Source organism: Coregonus clupeaformis, chromosome 10 (genome assembly GCF_020615455.1).
Source record: "Coregonus clupeaformis isolate EN_2021a chromosome 10, ASM2061545v1, whole genome shotgun sequence".
NCBI lineage: Eukaryota > Metazoa > Chordata > Actinopteri > Salmoniformes > Salmonidae > Coregonus > Coregonus clupeaformis.
The window spans coordinates 13,312,128-13,338,379 of NC_059201.1; positions in this window are offsets into that span (position 1 = coordinate 13,312,128).

Below are 26,252 nucleotides of genomic sequence, written 5' to 3' on the forward strand. Positions count from 1 at the left end.
CACCCAGGTGGTGAGGTCATTCTAAGATGATCATGGCCAGAGACACATGGACATGCACGTTATAGCTAGTTAATAAAGAGCTACGTTTATAAATATCCTGTCGTCCTGCATTTTATTATTTTGTACAAAGCGTACAAAACAAGACATGGTGTCAGAGTAAAAGGACTAAAAGATGGATTTTGCTGGAGTTCCTTCACCTCGAATGGATTGGGGGTCTACAAATCTACCCGATGCATGGCGTAAGTTCAAACAGCATGTGGAGCTGATGTTCACGGGTCCTCTGAAGGAAAGAGGAGAAGAGGAAAAGTGCAGCTACCTGCTCCTCTGGATCGGTGAAAAAGGGAGAGACATTTACAACACATGGACACTTACCGAGGCTGAATCAAAGGTACTGAAAACATACTACGATCGTTTTGAAGCATATGTTTTGCCAAAGACCAATACAATTTTCGCTAGGTACAAATTCCATGAGAAAGTACAAGGCGCTAGTGAATCGTTTGAACAGTTTGTCACTGAGCTGCGTCTGCTTGTGAAAGACTGTGATTATGCAAACAAGGATGAGATGGTCAGGGACCGTATTGTATTTGGAATACAATCACCGCGAGTGAGAGAGAAACTTTTGAATGTTGGATCAGAGTTAACGCTGGACAAAGCTATCGACATAGCCAGATCTCACGAGCTAGCACAGGTTCAGATGAAAACCATTTCAGGCGGCAGCATGAGCGCATCACGTGAACAAGCAGTGCACGCAGTCAGGCAGACATCAAAGCACACCTCCAGTGCCCAGAGAGCATGTTTCAGAACGGAGACAGACAGAACTCCAAAACAGAGCGACACAGACTCCAAACGCCCCAAAACATGTGGATATTGTGGATACAAAGTGCATGGCGAACAGGGGAATTGCCCAGCTAAAGGCAAACAGTGTACTAAATGTGGAAAATGGAATCACTTTGCAAAAGTGTGCAGAGTTTACCGTGGAAAAACAGTACATACAGTGAGTGAAGATGAAATGTCAATCAAAGAGTCAAATGCTGATGAACTGTTTATTGATTCAGTGACACAGAAAAGTCAGATATCAGAGACAGAGCAAGCCTTTGCTGACATTGAGATAGGAAGACAAGGCACAGAGCTAAAATTCAAACTAGACACTGGTGCACAAGTAAACATTATTCCTCTGAGTAAGTACAGAAGCTTGACATCTGAGTGTGAGCTACAGCCCACCACGCGCAGACTGACTGGTTATGGTGGTGAACAGCTCCCAGTAAAAGGCACATGCACTCTCAAATGCAAATACAAGGAAAGGGACATGATGTTGGACTTTTACGTTGTTGACACTCGAGCACCTGCAGTGCTAGGTCTTAAAGCATGTTTAGACATGGACCTTATCAAGCTAGTTTTATCAGTGACAGCACCAGTAGAGATAGAGAATGTCATGGAGGAGTTTGCTGATGTTTTTACAGGAATAGGACTATTCCCAGGAGAATGTACCATTCACCTTAACCCAGACGCAACCCCTGTGATCTACCCACCGAGAAAGATTCCACTTGCTCTCCGCGCCCGTCTGAAGAAAGAGTTGGAGAGCATGGAGCAATCTGACATCGTCACCAAGGTTACAGAACCGACGGATTGGGTCAACGCGTTAGTGGTGGTGGAGAAACCACGCACAGGCAAGCTCAGAGTATGTCTCGACCCAAGAGACTTGAACAAGGCTATCAAACGCCCCCATTACCCCTTACCGACGCTAGATGGCATCACACACAAGCTAGCGGGCGCACGCTACTTCAGTGTCATGGACGCCAGATCAGGCTACTGGGCTATCAAGCTCACAGAAGAGTCATCTAAGCTCACAACGTTCAACACACCGTTTGGACGCTACAGGTTCCGTCGCCTGCCTTTTGGGATTATCTCAGCCCAAGACGAGTTTCAGCGAAAGATCGACGAGGTGTACGAAGGCCTCGACGGAGTCGTGGCAATTGTGGACGACATCCTTGTCTATGGTCGAACCAAAGAGGAACACGACAGAAACCTCAACGCGATGCTGCAAAGGTCCCGCGAGAGAGGAGTCCGGCTCAACCCCGAGAAGAGCACAGTCGGGCGCTACAGAGGTCAGCTACTTCGGGCATCTTCTCACAGCGAATGGAATCAAGCCAGATCCGCAGAAGATCTCAGCCATAAAGGAAATGGAGCCACCAAAGAACCGCGCAGAGCTGGAAACAGTGCTTGGCATGGTCAACTACTTAGCCAAGTTCGCACCCAGCCTCTCCAATGCTAATGCACCCCTGCGTCAGCTGCTAAAGCAGTCCAGTGAGTTCCTCTGGGACAACCAACACGACATCGCTTTCCAGAAAGTGAAAGACTTGATCACGAGAGAACCAGGACCAATCCTTGCCTACTACGACCCCAACAAAGAGCTCAGACTCCAGGTGGACGCGTCGAAGTATGGACTAGGGGCAGTGCTACTGCAAGAAGGAAAACCCATCGGCTACGCTTCCAAATCTCTCACAGACTGTGAAATCAACTACGCTCAAATCGAAAAGGAGCTGTATGCCATTCTGTTCGGATGTAAGCGTTTCCATCAGTATGTCTATGGACGACAAGTCATTGTGGAATCAGACCACAAGCCCCTCGAGTCAATCATGAGGAAACCGTTAGCCGCAGCCCCGCCAAGGCTACAGAGAATGATCCTTCAACTACAAAAATACGACTTCACAATCACTCACCGTCCAGGCAAAGACATCCCTGTCGCAGACACACTCTCCAGGAAGTTTCTTACCTACAAGGACAGCAGCCTCAGTGAAGGCATGGACATGCAGGTGCACACTGTGTACAGCAACTTACCAGTTAGTGACACAAAACTGAAGGAGATCCGAGCAGAAACAGAAAAAGACACACAACTCACACAGCTGAGGAAAGTCATACAGTCAGGATGGCCTGAGGAGAGGAGAAAATGCCCTCAGAGCGTCTCAGAGTTCTGGAACCATCGTGACGAACTATCACAGATCAACGGAATCATTTTCAAAGGAGAGAAAATCATCATTCCTACCAGTCTCAGAGAAGAGATTTTGACAAAGATCCATGCTGGACACATGGGCATGGAAAAGTGCAAACAGAGAGCACGGGACATTTTGTTTTGGCCCGGAATGTGCAAACAAATAGAGGACATGGTTGGTAAATGCCCCACCTGTCTTGAACGACGCCCCTCAAACACCAAAGAGCCAATGTTACCTCACCGTATCCCAGACCGGCCCTGGCAAGTCGTGGCAACCGATCTGTTCACGTGGAACAACGAGGACTACATTATAACAGTGGACTACTACAGCAGATACTTCGAACTCGACAAGCTTCACAGCACCACATCTGCAGCTGTGATACACAAGCTGAAAGCAGCCTTTGCCAGGCATGGCATTGTAGAGACTTTAATATCTGACAATGGGCCCTGTTACAAATCAAATGAGTTTGAATCCTTCACAAAAGCATGGGAGTTCACACACGTCACCACAAGCCCACATTACCCTCAGAGTAATGGCCTTGCTGAAAAATCTGTGCAGATCGCTAAATCACTCATGGACAAAGCAAAAGCAGACAAGAGAGACCCCTACCTCAGTCTCCTTGAATACCGCAACACTCCAGTTGACAACTTCAAATCACCAGCCCAGCTGTTGATGAGCCGCAGACTTCGCTCAATCCTTCCCAGCACCAACCAGCAGCTGCAACCTGAGGTCGTCAGCTACAAGGAAGTGCATGCAAAACGTGCACAGAGACAACAACAGCAAAAGCGATACTACGACAGGTCAGCCAGACCACTGCCACCACTGAACGACGGAGAGTCAGTTAGAATCCAGGAGCATGGCTACTGGAAGCCAGCAGTCGTCATCCAACCAGCTGACACTGAACGTTCATATCTCGTTCGCACCGCAGAAGGAGCGGTGTACCGCCGCAATCGTCGTCACCTACTGAACACAAAAGAACAACACACTGACGAGATGAACTGTTCCCCTGAAAGAGAACGGGGTAGACTAAACACAGACACAACACAACATACACCATACTTACCTGCAACACCACAAGAACTGTTGACTGACACAGAAGCATGCTCAGCTTCATATCACACAAGGTCAGGAAGAGAGGTCAAGCCTAGAGCTGTCCTAGACCTGTGAAATGTCAAAGGGTGTAGGCGGATCGCTGCCCTAAAAGAGTTCCAGACTGTAAACTTGTTATTGAAAGTTAACTTGAAATGCTTTGGTATGGTATTTGTTTGATATGTTGAGATGTCATTGCTACAGTGAAAAGCTGAGTTGCTGAGAAATATTTGTTCTAAAAGTAACAGTATGCTGAATCATTGTTTGTCTGTTATGTTGATGCAGTTGGTGCAGTTTAAATGGTTACTTACCTCGAGTTCAAACTACAGAGCATATATTCAAAAGAAACGCTTTATTGTTCCACATATTTTTTCTTTTTTTTAAAAGAAGGGGGATGTAATATTCATATGTGTCACCATATTGAATTGTAATTGGATGCATCATACTGTGCAATGATTGGTTAAGACCACCCAGGTGGTGAGGTCATTCTAAGATGATCATGGCCAGAGACACATGGACATGCACGTTATAGCTAGTTAATAAAGAGCTACGTTTATAAATATCCTGTCGTCCTGCATTTTATTATTTTGTACAAAGCGTACAAAACAAGACATGGGTGTGTGTGTGTGTGTGTGTGTGTGTGTGTGTTGGGGGTGGTAGGGAAGGGAATCGAGGTTGACAGGAAATCTAGAGAAGCTCCAAACAAACAGCTGTTGGATTCATTTTACTACATTTAGCTGTAAACTGAAGCCAAGAGCAACAAGATAACGCTGTGAAATCAGCCCAGAGGGTTAACGTTCTCCCCAATACTTCTCCTAGGACAGAATAAAGGTCCTCCACATGAATGTGTTTTTGACATGACTAAGGGCTCCATTTAATCCGTAGCACTGAAGAGCTTCACTACAGCGAGATACACATTTAAAGGCATGGCTCCCGCGTTAGCGGAGACTGCATTCATGGTAAACGCTGAATATGTCGGCTCAATCGGAAATTACCTTTACATTTAAATTGTTCTATAACACTGAACTTCAGCAATAAGGATGGAATCGGGGCCTAAGCAACTAATGCATGATGCACATCTGAAGGAAATATGGTGAAACATGGAGATTTTCACATATCTTTGACGATGTTCAAGATGGAAACTTGCCAAACAAGGACATGGATAACATTCTAGCTGGTTTTTCTATGCATCGGCAGGACAGAACTACAGCGTCGTTTAAGCTCAAGGGGGGTGGTGAGTGTCTTTTTGTTAACAACAGCTGGTGTGCGATCTCTAATATTAAGGAAGTCTCGAGGCTCTGTTCGCCTGAGTTCGAATACCTAATGATAAGCTATAGACCATACTATTTACCAAGAGAGTTTTCATCCATATTTTTTACGTAGATGTCTATTTACCACCACAAACCGATGCTGGCACTAAGACCGCACTCAACCAGCTGTATAGGGCCATAAGCAAACAAGAAAATGCTCATCCAGAGGCGGCGCTCCTAGTGGCCAGTCATTTTAATGCAGGAAAACTGAAATCCGTCTCACCTCATTTCTTCCAGCATGTCACCTGTGCAACTAGAGGCGAAAAACACACAGAGACACATAGAAAGCTCTCCCTCGCCCTCCATTTGGCAAATGTGACCATAACTCTATCCTCCTGATTCCTGCTTATAAGCAAAAACTCAAAACAAAAAGTATCAGGTGATGCGCTCAATTCAGAAGTGGATCCGATGAAGCGGATGCTAAGCTACAGGACTGTTTCACTGCCACAGACTGGAACATGGTGATGAGGGTAGGCACCAACACATCCACCATGCTGACCATCAACCCGAGGAGACTGTTGAATTAAAAAAATATACAAAATCAGTCTGACGATAGCTCACGGCGCCTAGAGACAAACAAATAAACAAACAACAACAAAACTGTTAACACCAAAATACATTTACAGTCTGCATCCATCTGTAGCAGTCTAGCCTCCGACCCTGCACTTCTCCTGAACAGTGTCATAAACCAGCCTGCCACATTACAGCAGAACACAGGAGACATGGCTAGGCTACTCTGAGCTGAGGCACCACACCGCCAGCTGCTATTTTGTGTCAAATGGCGCGTGACTGGAAGCTGGCTGGCGTTTGGGTCTCTCAGCCCCGCCGTCAGAACGATAAAACTAATGTTGTGATAAGAATGTCATCCTCTTCCCACAAGAGAAGAGAAGGAAAGTTGTTTTACCTCGTAAAGGAGAATGAATATTACCACTGTGTTGTTGTTTTTGCACTGACTAACGCACCGTCTAGAGCACTTATGGAAATGGTGATGTAAAGCGGCAAACACACACACACAAACGCACGCACACAAAAATGCACACACACACACACAAACACAAATGCACACGCACACGCGCACACGCGCACAATGCTGTGACCATTGTGACATTGCGGAGAATGTCAAATGCCAGACATCCACTTAGTGTCGATTAGGTGATGGCCAGAGCAGGAGAGTCTCTGTCTCTCTTAGGACTGCACAAAGACACATCTGATGCCTTTATTAATCACACACAGAGCCATTATGCATTGTTCTGTGGCCATTGTCAGTGTAATATTTGTATTTATTATGGATCCAAGGCAGCTGCTACACTTCCTGGGGTCCAGCAGAATTAAGGCAGTAATACATTTTAAAAACATTACAATACATTCACAACAGATTTCACAACACACTAAGTGTGTGCCCTCAGGCCCCTACTCCACTACCACATATCTACAACACAAAATCCATGTGTACGTGTGTGCATAGTGCGTATGTTATCATGTGTGTGTAAGCATATGTCTGTGCCTATGTTTGTGTTGCTTCACAGTCCCCGCTGTTCCATAAGGTGTATTTTTATCTGTGTTTTTGAATCAAATTTTACTGCTTGCATCAGTTACTACATGGAATAGAGTTCCATGTAGTCATGGCTCTATGTAGTACTGTGCGCCTCCCATAGTCTGTTCTGTACTTGGGGACTGTGAAGAGTAATATGTCTCTCTGTGAATGAAACAAATTTAATGCAAATGTGTTTGCCTATTTTTGTGTTCATCCAAATCATTTGTCATGGAGTGCTTTACAAAAGGCCTTGCAAAGCAAGCCAGAATCAACATTTAGCAGTGTGTGTGTCTGGTGTGTGTGCAAGTGTGTGTGTGTGTGTGTGCGTGACCTCTAGGTGGAACGGTTTGTGTGTTGCTTTTCAACATGGAGGTCGTTTTCAGGCAACAAGCCTCAGTGGAACTCCCTGTAGGAAGGAAACAGCACTTTTATTCTTTCTCTCTATAACTCTCTGAGCTGCATCTCAATAAGGCTCCATTCTAGAAGTCGGCTCAAAGTCACAGTGGGGAAGGGAGAGAGATATGAGAAGGGGAGGGAGAGAGGGGAAGGGAGAGAAAGAGGAGAGAGGAGGAGGGAGAGAGGGGGAGGAAGGAGAGAGAGAGGTGAGAGGGGAAGGAGAGAGAGAGAGAGAGGTGTTACGAACCCTGTGGCTTTAAAAGTGTAGGGTGGATGGAAAAGAGACCCGTAACATAACTCATGCAAATTAGAATCGTGACACGGAAACAGTGAGAACAAAAATACACTGACAACCAAGCTACCGTCAAACACAAAATGTTTATTGTGAACACACGGTAAAGGTTTGGGGAAAAGGGCTGAGCAGGACCCAAGGAATGAAACAATAATGTAAAAAAAAAACTAAACTGATCTTGCCTGCCTCAAGAACCGCTAAGCTACTGCTAACCATACAAAAATACAGTGGGTGGTCCGCTCAGGTCTAACTAATGTTTTTAGACAATGTTCTTTCTACAGGTAATGTATGCCCAAGGGCAACTTGCTAAATCCCCCTTTTCCCAGAAACACACAACATAGTTACCATACAGAGTAACCAGCAAATGAGTGAGTACACAAAAAACAGGACACCACAGTATCCATACTCACATACAAAAATAGTCTCTGTCAGCAAACACAACTGACTGGCTTTTAAAACAATGGGATGTGTGACGTGAGTGAAAAACCAGAAGCAGGTGGTGCAATGCAGAGGAATGTCCACTGATTGGTCCACCTCAGCAATCAGCAGACAAACGAATGTCGGACAGGTGGGACACCCCAACGACCACCAATCAGGAACATAAAGGACACCTGTGATTAGGGCAGAAGGAGAGGAAAAACACAAAAACACATACAGGATACCTGTATCCGTAACAAGAGGGGAGAGGGAGAAAGAGAGATAAATCAGGGAGGAGAAAAGGAGGGAGAATAAATGATTGATGGACAGAGATGAAGGAGAGGGTAATGTCTCTATTATGTTTTAGTCTAATCATCGTCCAGTCCCTTGGTGGTCCCATGGTTTTTATTTAGCTTCCTGGAAAGCCTCAGGGTGGATGGTGTTCACCTCATCTGTCTTTTAACGGTGATTCGGCAAAGCAGAGAGTAGTATAGAGAATCCATACTCAATGTCAAATTATAATAATTGGTCATTTAGCAGACGCTCTTATCCAGAGCGACTTACAGGAGCAATTAGGGTTAAGTGCCTTGCTTAAGGGCACATCGACAGATTTTTCACCTAGTCGGCTCGGGGATTAGAACCAGCGACCTTTCGGTTACTGGCACAACGCTCTTAACCACTAAGCTACCTGCCGCCCAAATTAATAAAGTGAATGACCTAAACTGATTCTGCAACATCTATTAATAGTAATGAAATGATCTGACAAATGCAATGTGGTTGTGTGTGTGTGTGTGTGTGTGTGTGGTTGTGTGTGTGTGTGTGTGTGGTTGCGTGTGTGTGTGTGTGTGTGTGTGTGTGTGTGTGTGTGTTGAGATGGGTGGACTGCCCCCTGCCCTACACAGTTTTTATTACTTTGATTAATTGACTTGATTAGATGGATTTGGTTTACTGCTCTCAGAGCTCTTTTTGTTCAGCCTCTTTAGTGTGTCTTTATAATTGCTTTGTAATAAGGACACAAACATGGAAACAAGCACACACACCCCCCCACACACACACACACAGACAAACACCCCCCCACACACACACACACACAGACAGACACGAACACACACAACACAAAGTCTTGTTTAACTAACCTTGTGGTGACACACAATTGATCCCATTCATAAACCCATTTTCCCTAACTCCTAAATGTTTATTAATGCTATTATAGTTTATCAATAGTTTATATATTAAAAATGGTTGATATATAAAAAATTAAGTGTTACTGTTACAGCCTGATCAACCCCCGGCATTGACCCTTAGCCCTGTACGATATCGTCATAGTTTCAGGTCAATTATTTCCTGTTTGTTCTGGATATTTCAAACTTTTTCCAGTCGGAGCTGGTAACCCCTAGCAACAATTCCAGGTCACACAATCCGATCCACAGGCCCTATTTACCCATGATGCTTCGTTCTACCCCAGCAGGTCACCTCTAAAGCCACAGTGGAACCCCTGCGGATGACAACATGGCTTTGACAACTACCTGTGAAGTCCCTGATTCGATAATCCTCCTGAAAGGAGGTGGGGGGTGGGGGGTGGTGGTGGGTTGGACTATTCCATTGGAGGTTGGAGGAGGTGGAATAGATGAGTCCGTTGGGAGGTTGGAGGAGAAGAGGGGTTGAGGAGGAGGAGGTGGGTGGACAAGTACGTTGAGGGGTGAGGTGGAGGGGGTGAGGTCTGCTTCACCACTTCGCCTCAAAATGAAAAGGTATTTAGTGAAATGACTGTAGATCTATAGGACTGGAGGGGATGTTTGCGTGCATGGTAATCTGGGGCCTGCTGTGCACACCGTGGGCCCTGTCACAGCATATGACTCTCAGGCCTGAGCAGGAAACAGGTGTGCTTATGAATGCTGTTTAGAACGACTTCTATTTTTACTCACGATCTACAGCAATCCTTTAAGTGGACCACAAAAAAATTGAAATACTTAGGATGCTTAATAACAAAATATATATATATATAAAGATAACTTTATTCTATTACTCAACAATATGAAAGGAGATCTAATTAAATGGATTAATCTTCCCATAAATCTTACATGTACAATACAACTATTTAGAATGGCATGGCTGCCAAAGTTTTGGTATTTATTTTCGGTTATACCAATTAACCCACCGAAGTACAGAGTTTAATGGCTTTGATAGGAGAAAACTGAGGATGGATCAACAACATTGCAGGTATTTCACAATACTAACCTAATTGACAAAGTGAAAAGAAGGAAGCCTGTATAGAATAATAATATTCCAAAACATGCATTTCTAAAAACATGTTTTCACTTTGTCATTTTGGGGTGTAGTGTGTGGATGGGTGGGTAAAACTAAAATAAATATTTTTTTCTGATCTTTCTTTTATCTCTGAGATAGAGGATAGAGACTTTAAAACAAACTTCCTTTTGATTATTGTTTGGACTATCTGTTTATCCATGTACAGTGGCTTGCGAAAGTATTCACCCCCCTTGGCATTTTTCCTATTTTGTTGCCTTATGTGACAGGTTAAAGGACATATTCATAGCCTGTTATACACTAAAAAAGTATTAGTAAGTTCATGGTATGTAAGGATCTTAAAATATCTAAGGTTAAAAAGATTATGCATCCAGTACTACTTCATAGAGATTGATAAAATGCATAAATGTGTTTAAAATCCGTCAAGAGTCAAAGGGTTAATATTGTAAGAGGAATGTGTAAATGTTATATTGACTACTTTATTTTGTGGTGCCTAATTTAAGGGTAAAAGTGTTCATCTGTGATCTACTAAATGCTCTTAATCTATGAGCCTGAGATCGATTGCTCTGGTCTCCACCCAACTTCCTGGGGGAATCGCGGTCTTTTTCTCATTACACTAAATTTGTCAGTGAGGAAACATAACTGCGTCACGTTCGTGATTATTTCTTCCCTTTTTCAGGTACGTTATTGATATAAAACGAGTTAATTTGAATGTAATAACTTGCTAACATGTCAAGAGAGTTTAAGGTATGTGTTAGTAACATCTTGAGGAAGTTAGAGTTAAGTTGAAGAGAGTTATTAGGTGCGTGTGTGACTGTAATCTGCTTGGTTGCAGCGATAGCTTCGTACTGAGAGTAGCTGCCATTTTATGCTAATTGTGAATGAACATGTGCGTTGTTAATAATAATATTTGGGGTTATTTGTATAATGTGTTTCGAATACTTTGTTGACATGGTTGATAAATGTAGTTATGGGTTACTGAGCTAAAGCTACTTTGTGTTTGACAGTTATATTGAAACATTTGTATATGTTTTAGTGAATTACAGTTTATGCTGTTGTGACTTGAATAAGCTTTGTACCCTACAAAACTCTGGTTCCTGTAGATCTGTTGTTCTGTAAAATGTGGTATTTTTGTAAAATCATTACACTAAATTTGTCAGTGAGGAAACATAACTGCGTCACGTTCGTGATTATTTCTCCCCTTTTTCAGGGGTGTAACATTTTGGAGGCTCCGCTGAGATTGCTGCTCAGATGTCCGGCTTCCACATCCTGGTCGCTGAATTCCGAGCCAGCTAAATCCCTACATAACAACCCAGGCAGGCTGCAGTGAGGAAAGTGTTGCTGTTCGAGGGGAGCTGGAAGTTGGGGGTTAAGTACGTGTCAACTGAGGCCGTTGAGAGACCATCAGAGACAGTAAGGACCATCTAATTCAGAGTCAACTCCTGCACAGTAAAGGTTCCTCCTGTCCTGTCAACATGACAACCGCCTTGGAAGAACTACAGGAAGAGGTAGTAGGAGAATTGCAAACCCTGACTAAAGACAAGTTACTAGACGTATGTGTTTTCCTTGACATATCAGGCGAACAGAGAAGAGTTATTCAAGACAAATCCCGCATATCATTGATGACTCACATTATGATGTTCCTTGAAAGAGAGGAAGTTGCAGAGTTAGAAGATGGCGGCATGTCGGAATTATTGCTACTTAAAGACAAAATGACAGAGATGATCAGTGGCATAGATAGCAAGACAGGGCAAACTGACCATGATATTGAAACAGCCAGAACACATCACAGAATAGAGGGACTGAGAACTGTAACCCCACAACAAGGGGTGGGAACTGAGCAGAGTACTGCAGACCAAGCCAGTGATTCTCTGCGCCAGCCCCAACCCCCTGCCCATCTTCAGAGGAGCATGCAGCTCTCACCCAGTGCACAGCCCGGCTCATACTGGCGCAAAGAGTTAAAAATTTCTGGTCAGATAGGTGAACCGGGCCAGAAAGATAAACTGACTTTTTCCAGCCTTGCCCATCAGATTGAGAATGGACTTAACAGAGGCTATCCTGAGGTAGAAATAGTAGACGCAGTAATCAGGGCTATTTCTCCAGGCTCACAGCTACGCAGCTACTTGGAAGGTAAACCCCAGCTAACTCTTCCCACACTTAGATGCATCCTGCGTTCCCACTTCCAAGAGAAGAGTGCAACAGAGCTTTACAAACAGCTAGCTTCAGAAGCACAGCATAGCAAGGAGACCCCTCAAAGCTTCCTGATGCGCGTCTTAGATTTGAGGCAGAAAGTACTATTTGCGTCCCAGGAGTCAGAATCAGGGCTTAAGTATGACCCTGCTCTAGTCCAGCGCATGTGTTTACACACAGTCCTTACAGGTCTCCAGAGTGACAGTATCAGGATAGACATGCAGCCTCTCCTGCTTGATAGCGAAACATCAGATGAGGTTTTGCTAGAGAAGCTTAACATTGCTTGTGCTAATGAGTTAGAAAGACGAAACAAAAAGCGTTTTAATGCCCCACAGCCTGCTACAACTGTAAGTGTAGTCCAGTTAGAAGATACGCCATCTGCAAAGTGTCCTGTGAAGGAAGCCAAAGCTAAGATACCCGCAGAACTATTAACAGAGTTAGCTGAACTTAAGACAGGTGTAGCTTCCCTAAAAGGTCTCAGTGCAGAGATTGCTCAGATTAAGGAGACATTACAGCAGCCTATGTTTCAGTCATCGCCTTATGCCCATGCCCCACTTCCAGTTAGGAGGCCAGATAGGGACCCCCAGCCACCTGTTTCCCAGCAGCAGTATTACAGCAACTACAGTCAGCCCCAAGCACCTGACCCTGCGCAGTATCAATATGCACCTAACCTGTATACCAACCGCTCTGCTCAAGCTCCAAGGAGGTGTTTTGTCTGCCAGCAGGCCAGAACAGATGCACGCTGCACACACTGCTTCCGATGTGGGAGTGGGGAACATTTTCAAGCTGGATGTAAAATCCGGGGAGTCAGACCATCCAAAGAGGCCCCTTTAAACGGGGAAGGGTTACCGCTGAGGGACAAGTGTTAACCGTAGCTACCAAAAAGTCCCAGAAATGTGCAAATTGTGCCAGAGAAGAGTCATTTGAGAACCTGAAACAATGTTCATCATGTAAAGAGACACTGTACTGTTCCAAAGGATGTCAAAACCAACATTGGACTAAACATAAGGAAAAATGCACTCACCTGAAAATTGACTCTACCTGTGAAAAGCTTTCCTGTACAGAAGAAAATGCCCACTCTTTACCATCCCTAGCTCAAGGTTGCCACCCCCATAAGGTCACCTCGCTAGTCGGTAGACAGTGCCTTGTTGAGTGTCACCTGAATCGCCACCACCTCCAAGCTCTATGGGACACAGGCTCTCAGGTATCGGTCATTGATGAACGATGGAAAGCGGAATCTCTCCCAAACGCAAGGCTGAGGGATGTTTCAGAAATTCTGGACTCACCTGATGATCTAAGATTGACGGCAGCAAATGGGACTGAAATGCCGTACCTGGGATGGATTGAAACAACTTTTCGGCTAGCCTCTGAAACTGACCAAACGAAGGAACTGATCATCCCAGTGCTGGTAATGAAAGGCTGTCACCTATCTCATCCCATCATAGGTTTCAATGTTATTGAGCACATCCTGACAATGACCGAAAAGACTAAACGGTACAGTACAGTGAAAAAAGCTTTCCCAAGCCTCAAAAGAAATAAGGTGAGGGCTTTTATACAGGCTGTTAGCGCAGAACAGACAGATGAATACGCAGTGAAGACCAAGAAAGAGAAGGTTGCTGTACCAAAACACAGTAGCATTCAGATTGAGTGCCGGGTAGCTTCCCAGCCTTTCAAAGATGACATGACAATGCTTTTCCAGCCAGACCTGAACCCGCAGTGGCCAGATGAACTTGAGTTCTTTGACACACTAGTCAGAGTTAAGAAAGGTGTTTTTCCAGTTGTCATGCTTGATGTCTCTAACCCCACTGACCACGACATTGCCCTGCTAGGACGCACCATAATCGGTACAGTACAAACCATTATGACTGTGTTACCTGCCCAAGTCTTTGAAAAAGCTGTCACCCCAGCCACAGTGAATCACACTAGTGTTCAAACTCCATGTACTGCTACTGAACAGTGGGATCCACCAGTAGGTTTAAGTCACCTAACCGAAGAACAGAGAGAGGTTGTTAGGAAAATGCTTAGAGAAGAGTGTCACTCCTTCTCCAGATCAGACAATGACATTGGCTGCATTGAACGATTGAAAATGACTATTTCTCTAAAGGACTCTGAACCAGTCAAGCGCACATACATGTCAGTGCCCAGGCCACTGTATCAGGAGATGAAGGGTTACCTTCATGACCTCATAGCCCAGGGTTGGGTTAGGAAGTCAAACTCTTCATATTCTTCACCTGTCGTGTGCGTTAGGAAGAAGGACGGGACCCTCCGGTTGTGTATAGATTACAGAGACCTGAACAGAAAGACACATCCCGACCGCCAGCCCATCCCTCGGGTCCAGGACATCATGGACAGTTTAGGTGGTAATTCCTGGTTCTCCCTTTTAGATCAGGGAAAAGCATATCACCAAGGGTTCATCTCTGAAGAAAGCAGATCACTGACAGCATTTGTGACCCCATGGGGACTCTATGAGTGGATACGTATGCCATTCGGCCTCATGAACGCTCCTGCAGCTTTTCAGCGTTGTATGGAGGAATGTTTGGAAGGGCTCCGGGACAACATCTGCATTCCTTATCTGGACGACACGCTAGTTTTCAGTAAAACTTTCGACAGCCATGTGAATGATGTGCAAAAGGTTTTGCAGCGTCTCAGAGAGTATGGCATCAAACTCAAGCCAAGTAAGTGTGATCTCTTTAAACCCCAGGTCCGTTATTTGGGCAGAATAGTGTCTGCAGACGGCAGCAAAGTTGACCCAGCCGATTTTGAAGCAGTAAGAGCATTGAAAGAGATCAGACCACAGACTGTGGGCCAGCTCAGAAAAAATGCTTGGTTTACTCACTTACTACAGACAGTACATCAAAGACTTTTCTAGGAGGGCCAGCTGTCTGTATGACCTCCTGAAAGCAGATTCAGAGAAATTACCTGACCACCCACGGAAAGCAAAAACAAAGAAAGTAAGTCATGTGGTGCCCTCAAACAAGCCAATCCTGTGGACTGACCAGCATCAACAGGCACTTGAACAGCTGATTGAGTGTCTGCTTCACCCACCAGTCTTAGGTTTCCCTGACTTCACTCAGCCATTTGTTGTACACACTGATGCGTCACACCAAGGCTTGGGAGCAGTTCTTTATCAAGAGCAAGATGGGAAGCTTAGGGTCATTGCTTATGGCTCTCGAACCTTAACAGCAGCTGAGAAGAACTATCACTACCACTCTGGCAAGCTAGAATTTCTAGCTCTAAAATGGGCAATCACTGATAAGTTCCATGATTATTTGTACTATGCTCCGACCTTCACTGTATACAGTGATAACAACCCGCTCAGCTACATTCTGTCTACTGCAAAACTGAACGCAACCACTTCCAGGTGGGTTGCAGAATTGGCTGATTTCCACTTTACAATAAAGTACAGGCCAGGCAGAGAGAACGGTGATGCAGATGCTTTGTCGAGGATGCCACTGGATGTAGAGTCACTGATGAGAGAATGTTCTGAGGAGCTTCCACCAGACACCATTGCCGCCACTATACAAGCAGTAGAGGTACAGAAAGAGCCTTTTGTGCCTTGGTCAATTTCAGCTGCATCTATGTCAGTATCAGCTGAAGGTGAGACAACTACAGCAACAATCAGCTCGATCCCAAAAGAGGGGATAAGAGAGGCACAAGAGTCTGATCCGGTCATCCGTCCTGTGCTCGATTTCAAGCTGTCTGGTTCCAAACCGCCAGTTAAAGAGCAAAAGGAATTCAGTCCAAAGACAAAAGGCCTATTCAGAGAATGGGACAAATTGACAATCGACAGTGATGGTATTCTGTACAGAATCACTACAGCCCGCAAGCAGTTAGTTCTACCAGAGCAGTACAAAGGTAAAGTGATGGAAGAGTTGCACAATAACATGGGACACCAAGGTACTGACCGCACTGTATCACTAGTACGTGACCGCTTCTTCTGGCCTTATATGCAATCTGACATCGAGCACTATGTGACTAAAACTTGTAGCTGTGTCAAGCAGAAAAAGCCAGGCCATGAAACAAGAGCTCCTCTGACAAACATTGTGACAACACAGCCATTTGAACTGGTATGTATAGATTTCCTCCATCTCGACAGATGCAAAGGGGGATATGAGTACATCCTCGTGATTGTTGACCATTTTACACGTTTCACTCAAGCCTACGCCACCACATCAAAGTCAGGAAAAACTGCTGCAAATCTCATCTTCAATGACTTTGCCCTGAAGTTTGGGTTCCCCTCCCGCATCCACCATGACCAAGGGGGGAGAATTCGAAAATCAGTTGTTCCATCAGTTAAAGAAACTCAGTGGCATGGCGGGGTCCAGAACAACACCCTACCACCCGATGGGGAACGGTCAAGTGGAACGAATGAACAGAACATTGTTGCAAATGCTAAAGACACTAACTGAGACACAAAAGTCAAACTGGAAGGAGTCTCTAAACAAACTGGTTTATGCCTATAACTGCACCCGTTGCGAAGTGACTGGCTATTCACCATTTTATCTTCTGTTTGGGAGATCACCCAGGCTTCCAGTTGATATGTTCTTTGGATTGTGCACAGAGGCAGGTTCCAGTAACCAGCGAGACTACGTGGAGAACTGGAAACGAGGAATGGAAGAAGCATACGCCATTGCAAATGAAAATGCTCAGAAAGCTGCTGAAAGAAGTAAAAAGTACTATGACACTAAAGTTAGGAGTTCAGTGCTACAGCCTGGCGAGCGAGTTCTGATTAAAAACCTGACACCAAGAGGAGGACCAGGCAAACTCCGTAACTATTGGGAAGATCAAATTCACACAGTAGTGAGACAAATGGGTTCAGACCTGCCGATTTATGAGTTGAGACCAGAAAAGGGTAGGGGACGCTCCCGGGTCCTGCACAGAAACCTGCTCATGTCCTGTGACCACTTACCTTTTGAGAGACAACCAGAAATGACTAAAGATGACAAAAGTAAGAAAAAGAGACATCAGCCTGGATCACAGCCTCTAGATTCTGATGAAGACAGCGGGGATGAATATGACCTTCATCATGAGCCGCTACAGGTCCCCACATTTCCTACAGTACCTGAGAGGTATGCTGAACCAGCGAGAGAGTCGGAAAACAGGCCCCCACCAGTGAAACAAACAGTTGCGGTGCCAGTTCCTGATATGCTACCAGCACAGCCGCTTGTTGAAAATCAGCTGGAGGAGAAAACAACAGTTAAAGAACTGCCTGCTGAGGAGATGAACTTGCCTGCTGAAAATGTGCCTGATGATCGTCCACTAAGTGCCTTTCCTTCATTAACTGCTGCTGCTGAACCTGAGGAACCAGCTTACCAGCTGCCACAAAGAGAGAGACACCCTCCAAGACGTATCACCTATGATCAGCTTGGTATCCCTTCCTGCTACAGTATACAGCCACAGCCACAGTTGTTCCCTGTCTACCCTGCACCAGGACTGGTTCCATGGCTGCCATCACTACAGCGATATTACCTTCAGCCACCCTACATGTATGGACTTCAGCAAACTTGAGGCCACAGACAGAGTTGACATGTTTGACCATGGACTACTGACTGATTTCACAGACTTTCACAAGACAATTAGCAGACTATGCATATAGATCATTAAAACTGATGGACTGTTGACAATAGTATGAGAAAAGACTGCTTATGGACTGTTTATACAGCTGGTCAACAGATATGGACTGTGAATATAATTTCTTGGTTCTATTTGAACTGTGAACTTTGACCTCTGCTCAAGGACTAGCTTACAGAAGAGGATTTTCTACGTCCAGTGCTTATAGACTGTTTAAGAAGATAATGTTGGTAATGTTGGGACAACATTTATTTTGTCGGGGAGAGTGTGACAGGTTAAAGGACATATTCATAGCCTGTTATACACTAAAAAGTATTAGTAAGTTCATGGTATGTAAGGATCTTAAAATATCTAAGGTTAAAAAGATTATGCATCCAGTACTACTTCATAGAGATTGATAAAATGCATAAATGTGTTTAAAATCCGTCAAGAGTCAAAGGGTTAATATTGTAAGAGGAATGTGTAAATGTTATATTGACTACTTTATTTTGTGGTGCCTAATTTAAGGGTAAAAGTGTTCATCTGTGATCTACTAAATGCTCTTAATCTATGAGCCTGAGATCGATTGCTCTGGTCTCCACCCAACTTCCTGGGGGAATCGCGGTCTTTTTCTCATTACACTAAATTTGTCAGTGAGGAAACATAACTGCGTCACGTTCGTGATTATTTCTTCCCTTTTTCAGGTACGTTATTGATATAAAACGAGTTAATTTGAATGTAATAACTTGCTAACATGTCAAGAGAGTTTAAGGTATGTGTTAGTAACATCTTGAGGAAGTTAGAGTTAAGTTGAAGAGAGTTATTAGGTGCGTGTGTGACTGTAATCTGCTTGGTTGCAGCGATAGCTTCGTACTGAGAGTAGCTGCCATTTTATGCTAATTGTGAATGAACATGTGCGTTGTTAATAATAATATTTGGGGTTATTTGTATAATGTGTTTCGAATACTTTGTTGACATGGTTGATAAATGTAGTTATGGGTTACTGAGCTAAAGCTACTTTGTGTTTGACAGTTATATTGAAACATTTGTATATGTTTTAGTGAATTACAGTTTATGCTGTTGTGACTTGAATAAGCTTTGTACCCTACAAAACTCTGGTTCCTGTAGATCTGTTGTTCTGTAAAATGTGGTATTTTTGTAAAATCATTACACTAAATTTGTCAGTGAGGAAACATAACTGCGTCACGTTCGTGATTATTTCTCCCCTTTTTCAGGGGTGTAACACTTACACCTGGAATTGAAATTGATTTTTGGGGGTTTGTATAATTTGATTTACACAACATGCCTACCACTTTGAAGATGCAAAATATTTTTTTTTGTGAAACAAACAAGAAATAAGACAAAAAAACAGAAAACTTGAGCGTGCATAACTATTCACCCCCCCCCCTTGGGGTATGTCTCTATAAGCTTGGCACATCTAGCCACTGGGATATTTGCCCATTCTTCAAGGCAAAACTGCTCCAGCTCCTTCAAGTTGGATGGGTTCCACTGGTGTACAGCAATCGTTAAGTCGTACCACAGATTCTCAATTGGATTGAGGTCTGGGCTTTGACTAGGCCATTCCAAGACATTTAAATGTAAACCACTCGAGTGTTGCTTTAGCAGTATGCTTAGGGTCATTGTCCTGCTGGAAGGTGAACCTCCGTCCCAGTCTCAAGACTGAAACATGTTTCCCTCAAGAATTTCCCTGTATTTAGCGCCATCCATCATTCCTTCAATTCTGACCAGTTTCCCAGTCCCTGCCGATGAAAAACATCCCCACAGCATGATGCTGCCACCACCATGGGATGGATCCAGGCTCTGTCGTAGCCGGCCGCGACCGGGAGACCCATGGGGTGGCGCACAATTGGCCCAGCGTCGTCCAGGGTAGGGGAGGGAATGGCCGGCAGGGATGTAGCTCAGTTGGTAGAGCATGGCGTTTGCAACGCCAGGGTTGTGGGTTCGATTCCCACGGGAGGCCAGTATGAAAAATAAAAAATTATGTATGCACTCACCAACTGTAAGTTGCTCTGGATAAGCGCGTCTGCTAAATGACTAAAATGTAAATGTAAAAATGTGTTCTCGGGGTGTTGAGAGGTGTTGGGTTTGCGCCAAACATAGCCTTTTCCTTGATGGCCAAAATGCTCAATTCTAGTCTAATCTGACCAGAGTACCTTCTTCCATATGTTTCGGGAGTCTCCCACATTCCTTTTTGGCGAACACCAATCGTGTTTGCTTATTCTTTTCTTTAAGCAATGGCTTTTTTCTGGCCACTCTTCCGTAAAGCCCAGCTCTGTGGAGTGTACGGCTTAAAGTGGTCCTATGGACAGATACTCCAATCTCCGCTCTGGAGCTTTGCAGCTCCTTCAGGGTTATCTTTGGTCTCTTTGTTGCCTCTCTGATTAATGCCCTCCTTGCCTGGTCCGTGAGTTTTGGTGAGCGGCCCTCTCTTGGCAGGTTTGTTGTGGTGCCATATTCTTTCCATTTTTTAATAATGGATTTAATGGTGCTCAATGGGATGTTCAAAGTTTTGGATATTTTTTTATAACCCAACCCTGATCTGTACTTCTCCACAACTTTGTCCCTGACCTGTTTGGAGAGCTCCTTGGTCTTCTGGTGCCACTTGCTTTGTGGTTTCCCTTGCTTAGTGGTGTTGCAGACTCTGGGGCCTTTCAGAACAGGTGTATATATACTGAGATCATGTGACAGATCATGTGACACTTAGATTGCATACAGGTGGACTTTATTTAACTAAATATGTGACTTTTGAAGGTAATTGGTTGCACCAGATCTTATTTAGGGGCTTCATAGAAAAGGGGGGGAATACATATGCACGCACCACTTTTCCGTTATTTATTTTGTAGACTTTTTTGAAACAAGTTATTTTTTTCATTTCACTTCACCAATTTGGACTATTTTTTACATGTCCATTACATGAAATCCAAATAAAAATCCATTTAAATTACAGGTTGTAATGCAACAAAATAGGAAAAACGCCAAGGGGGGTGAATACTTTTGCAAGGCACTTTATGAATCTGTTATTCAATGCCTTTCTATGGGCTAATAGCAGTAAGGCAAAATTCAATGTTTCATCAAATAATTTATATATATTTTTGATATATGGGTGGTCCTCTGTATTTAGCGCCATCCATCATTCCATATGGGTGGTCCTCTGTAGCTCAGCTGGTAGAGCACGGCGCTTGTAACGCCAAGGTAGTGGGTTCGATCCCCGGGACCACCCATACACAAAAAATGTATGCACCCATGACTGTAAGTCGCTTTGGATAAAAGCGTCTGCTAAATGGCATATTATTATTATTATTATTATTATAACCCCATCTACAGATAGGGGTCCTTCTTTGCGAGGCAATGGAAAACCTCCCTGGTCTTTGTGGTTAAAACTGTGTTTGAAATTCACTGCTCGACCGAGGGACCTTACAGATAATTGTATGTGTGGGGTACAGAGATGAGGCAGTAATGCAAAAATCATGTTAAACACTATTATTGCACACAGAGTAAGTTCATGAAATGTATGTGACTTGTTAAGCACATTTTTACTCCTGAACTTATTTAGGCTTGCCATAACACTTATTGATTCAAGACATTTCAGCTTTTCATTTGTTATTAATTTGTAAACATTTCTAAAAACATAATTCCACTTTGACATTAAGGGGTATTGTGTGTAGGCCAGTGACAAAAAATCTAAATGTTATCCATTTTAAATTCAGGCTGTAACAAAACAAAATGTGGAAAAAGTCAAGGTGTGTGAATACTTTCTGATGGCACTACAGCTCGTGCTGTTTCCAGGTCATGGAGCCGCACATGTGTCACATTGGCTGTCTTCTCCAGACTTTACACTTTGGTTGAATAGGTATCCACTTTAGCAGTGAGCACTGCCAATGATTTATTTACCGGTAAAATGTTTGTGTTGAGGGCAGAGGTAATCTCCTCACAAAACAATCTCTCGTATAGTAGCGGCTCTTTCTGCTGCCTGGTGTTGATAGCCACCATGTTCCCACAGTTGAATTGTGGACTGAAAAAGTCTAGCTGCTGTAATGGACCTTCTTTCTTTTTTTTCTTCTTCTTCTTTTTTTTATGGGGTAGATCAGCTTTAATATTGCAGATAGATTGTAACTTCCATCAATGTAATTGTCTGCATCACTTCCAATCCCCCATATGTTTTTTCTTCTTCTCGCAAATATATATATATATATACAGTTGATGTCGGAAGTTTACATACACCTTAGCCAAATACATTTAAACTACGTTTTTCACAATTCCTGACATTTAATCCTGTTTTAGGTCAGTTAGGATCATCACTTTATTTTAAGAATGTGAAATGTCAGAATAATAGCAGAGAGAATGTTTTATCTTTTATTTATTTCATCACATTCCCAGTGGGTCAGAAGTTTACATACACTCAATTAGTATTTGGTAGTATTGCCTTTAAATTGTTTAACTTGGGTCAAACGTTTCGGGTAGCCTTCCACAAGCGTCCCACAATAAGTTGGGTGAATGTTGGCCCATTCCTCCTGACAGAGCTGGTGTAATTGAGTCAGGTTTGTAGGCCTCCTTGCTCGCACACGCTTTTTCAGTTCTGCCCACACATTTTCTATATGATTGAGGTCAGGGCTTTGTGATGGCCACTCCAATACCTTGACTTTGTTGTCCTTAAGCCATTTTGCCACATCTTTGGAAGTATGCTTGGGGTCATTGTCCATTTGGAAGACCCATTTGCGACCAAGCTTTAACTTCCTGACTGATGTCTTGAGATGTTGCTTCAATATATCCACATACTTTTCCTTCCTCATGATGCCATATATTTTGTGAAGTGCACCAGTCCCTCCTGCAGCAAAGCACCCCCCACAGCATGATGCTGCCACCCCCGTGCTTCACGGTTGGGATGGTGTTCTTCACCTTGCAAGCAACCCCCTTTTCCTCCAAACATAACGATGGTCATTATGGCCAAACAGTTCTATTTTTGTTTTATCAGACCAGAGGACATTTCTCCAAAAAGTACGATCTTTGTCCCCATGTACAGTTGCAAACCGTAGTCTGGCTTTTTTATGGCGGTTTTGGAGCAGTGGCTTCTTCCTTGCTGAGCAGCCTTTCAGGTTATGTCGATATAGGACTCATTTTTCTGTGGATATAGATACTTTTGATGTCATGGCTTCTAAAGCCATGACATCATTTTCTGGTATTTTCCAAGCTGTTTAAAGGCACATGTCGGCGATGTCATTTACAAAATAGCCTCCAACACTCTACTCAGCAAATTGGATGTAGTCTATCACAGTGCCATCCGTTTTGTCTCCAAAGCCCCATACACTACCCACCACTGTGACCTGTACGCTCTTGTTGGCTGGTCCTCACTACATGTTCGTCGTCAAACCCACTGGCTCCAGGCCATCTATAAATCACTGCTAGGCAAATCCCCGCCTTATCTTAGCTCATTGGTCACCATAGCAGCACCCACCCGTAGTCTGCGCTCCAGCAGGTATATCTCACTGGTCATTCCCAAAGCCAACACCTCCTTTGGCCGCCATTCCTTCCAGTTCTCTGCTGCCAATGACTGGAACGAATTGCAAAAATCTCTGAAGCTGGAGACTCTTATCTCCCTCAATAACTTTAAGCATCAGTTGTCAGAGCACCTTACCGATCACTGCACCTGTACACAGCCCATCTGAAATTAGCCCACCCAACTACCTCATCCCTATATTGTTATTTATTTTGCTCTTTTGCACCCCAGTATCTCTATTTGCACATCATCTCTTGCACATCTAGCATTCCAGTGTTAATACTATTGTAATTATTCTGCACTATAGCCTATTTATTGCCTTACCTCCATAACTTGCTACATTTGCACACACTGTATATATATTTTCTGTTGTATTTCTGACTTTATGTTTTTTTTACCCCATATGTAACTCTGTGTTGTTTTTATTGCACTACTTTGCTTTATCTTGGCCAGGTCGCAGTTGTAAATGAGAACCTGTTCTCAACTGGCTTACCTGGATAAATAAAGGTGAAATAAAAAAATTAATAAAAAACTTTTGTGTCTGTTTCCTCCAGCATCTTCACAAGGTCCTTTGCTGTTGTTCTGGGATTGATTTGCACTTTCGCATCAAAGTACGTTCATCTCTAGGAGACAGAACGCGTCTCCTTCCTGAGTGGTATGACTGCTGCGTGGTCCCATGGTGTTTATACTTGCGTACTATTGTTTGTACAGATGAACGTGGTACCTTCAGGAGTTTGGAAATTGCTCCCAAGGATAAACCAGACTTGTGGAGGTCTACAATTATGTTTCTGAGGTCTTGGCTGATTTCTTTTGATTTTCCCATGATGTCACGCAAAGAGGCACTGAGTTTGAAGGTAGGCCTTGAAATACATCCACAGGTACACCTCCAATTGACTCTAATGATGTCAATTAGCCTATCAGAAGCTTCTAAAGCCATGACATCATTTTCTGGTATTTTCCAAGCTGTTTAAAGGCACAGTCAACTTAGTGTATGTAAACTTCTGACCCACTGGAATTGTGATACAGTGAATTATAAGTGAAATAATCTGTCTGTAAACAATTGTTGGAAAAATTTGTTGTGTCATGCACAAAGTAGATGTCCTAACCGACTTGCCAAAACTATAGTTTGTTAACAAGAAAATTTGTGGAGTGGTTGAAAAACAAGTTTTAATGACCTAAGTGTATGTAAACTTCTGACTTCAACTGTATGTTATGTTGGAAAAAAACAGTTATAAATTCCTCTGTCCTAGTTAAAAACAAGTTATCATCCAATAGGCTTTGATTAAATTTCCAATATCCTCGCCCACGTGGAAATTTAGTAAGAGTGATGTATATGCTAATTATATGATGGTCCGACCACATTCTGTCCCCTATCAACACTTTTTAAACTTTTGGTACCAACGAGAATGACATAAGAAAGAAGTCAAGACGACTAGCTTGATTGATAGGGATGTAGCTCAGTTGATAGAGCATGGTGTTTGCAACGCCAGGGTTGTGGGTTCGATTCCCACGGGGGGCCAGTATAAAAAATAAAAAAATAAAAAATATATTCACTAACTGTAAGTCGTTCTGGATAAGAGCGTCTGCTAAATGACTTAAATGTAAATTGAGTCTCCGCCATGTACAGTGGGGAAAAAAAGTATTTAGTCAGCCACCAATTGTGCAAGTTCTCCCACTTAAAAAGATGAGAGAGGCCTGTAATTTTCATCATAAGTACACGTCATATATGACAGACAAATTGAGCATTTTTTTTCCAGAAAATCACATTGTAAGATTTTTTATGAATTTATTTGCAAATTATGGTGGAAAATAAGTATTTGGTCACCAACAAACAAGCAAGATTTCTGGCTCTCACAGACCTGTAACTTCTTCTTTAAGAGGCTCCTCTGTCCTCCACTCGTTACCTGTATTAATGGCACCTGTTTGAACTTGTTATCAGTATAAAAGACACCTGTCCACAACCTCAAACAGTCACACTCCAAACTCCACTATGGCCAAGACCAAAGAGCTGTCAAAGGACACCAGAAACAAAATTGTAGACCTGCACCAGGCTGGGAAGACTGAATCTGCAATAGGTAAGCAGCTTGGTTTGAAGAAATCAACTGTGGGAGCAATTATTAGGAAATGGAAGACATACAAGACCACTGATAATCTCCCTCGATCTGGGGCTCCACGCAAGATCTCACCCCATGGGGTCAAAATGATCACAAGAACGGTGAGCAAAAATCCCAGAACCACACGGGGGGACCTAGTGAATGACCTGCAGAGAGCTGGGACCAAAGTAACAAAGCCTACCATCAGTAACACACTACGCCGCCAGGGACTCAAATCCTGCAGTGCCAGACGTGTCCCCCTGCTTAAGCCAGTACATGTCCAGGCCCGTCTGAAGTTTGCTAGAGTGCATTTGGATGATCCAGAAGAGGATTGGGAGAATGTCATTTGGTCAGATGAAACCAAAATAGAACTTTTTGGTAAAAACTCAACTCGTCGTGTTTGGAGGACAAAGAATGCTGAGTTGCATCCAAAGAACACCATACCTACTGTGAAGCATGGGGGTGGAAACATCATGCTTTGGGGCTGTTTTTCTGCAAAGGGACCAGGACGACTGATCCGTGTAAAGGAAAGAATGAATGGGGCCATGTATCGTGAGATTTTGAGTGAAAACCTCCTTCCATCAGCAAGGGCATTGAAGATGAAACGTGGC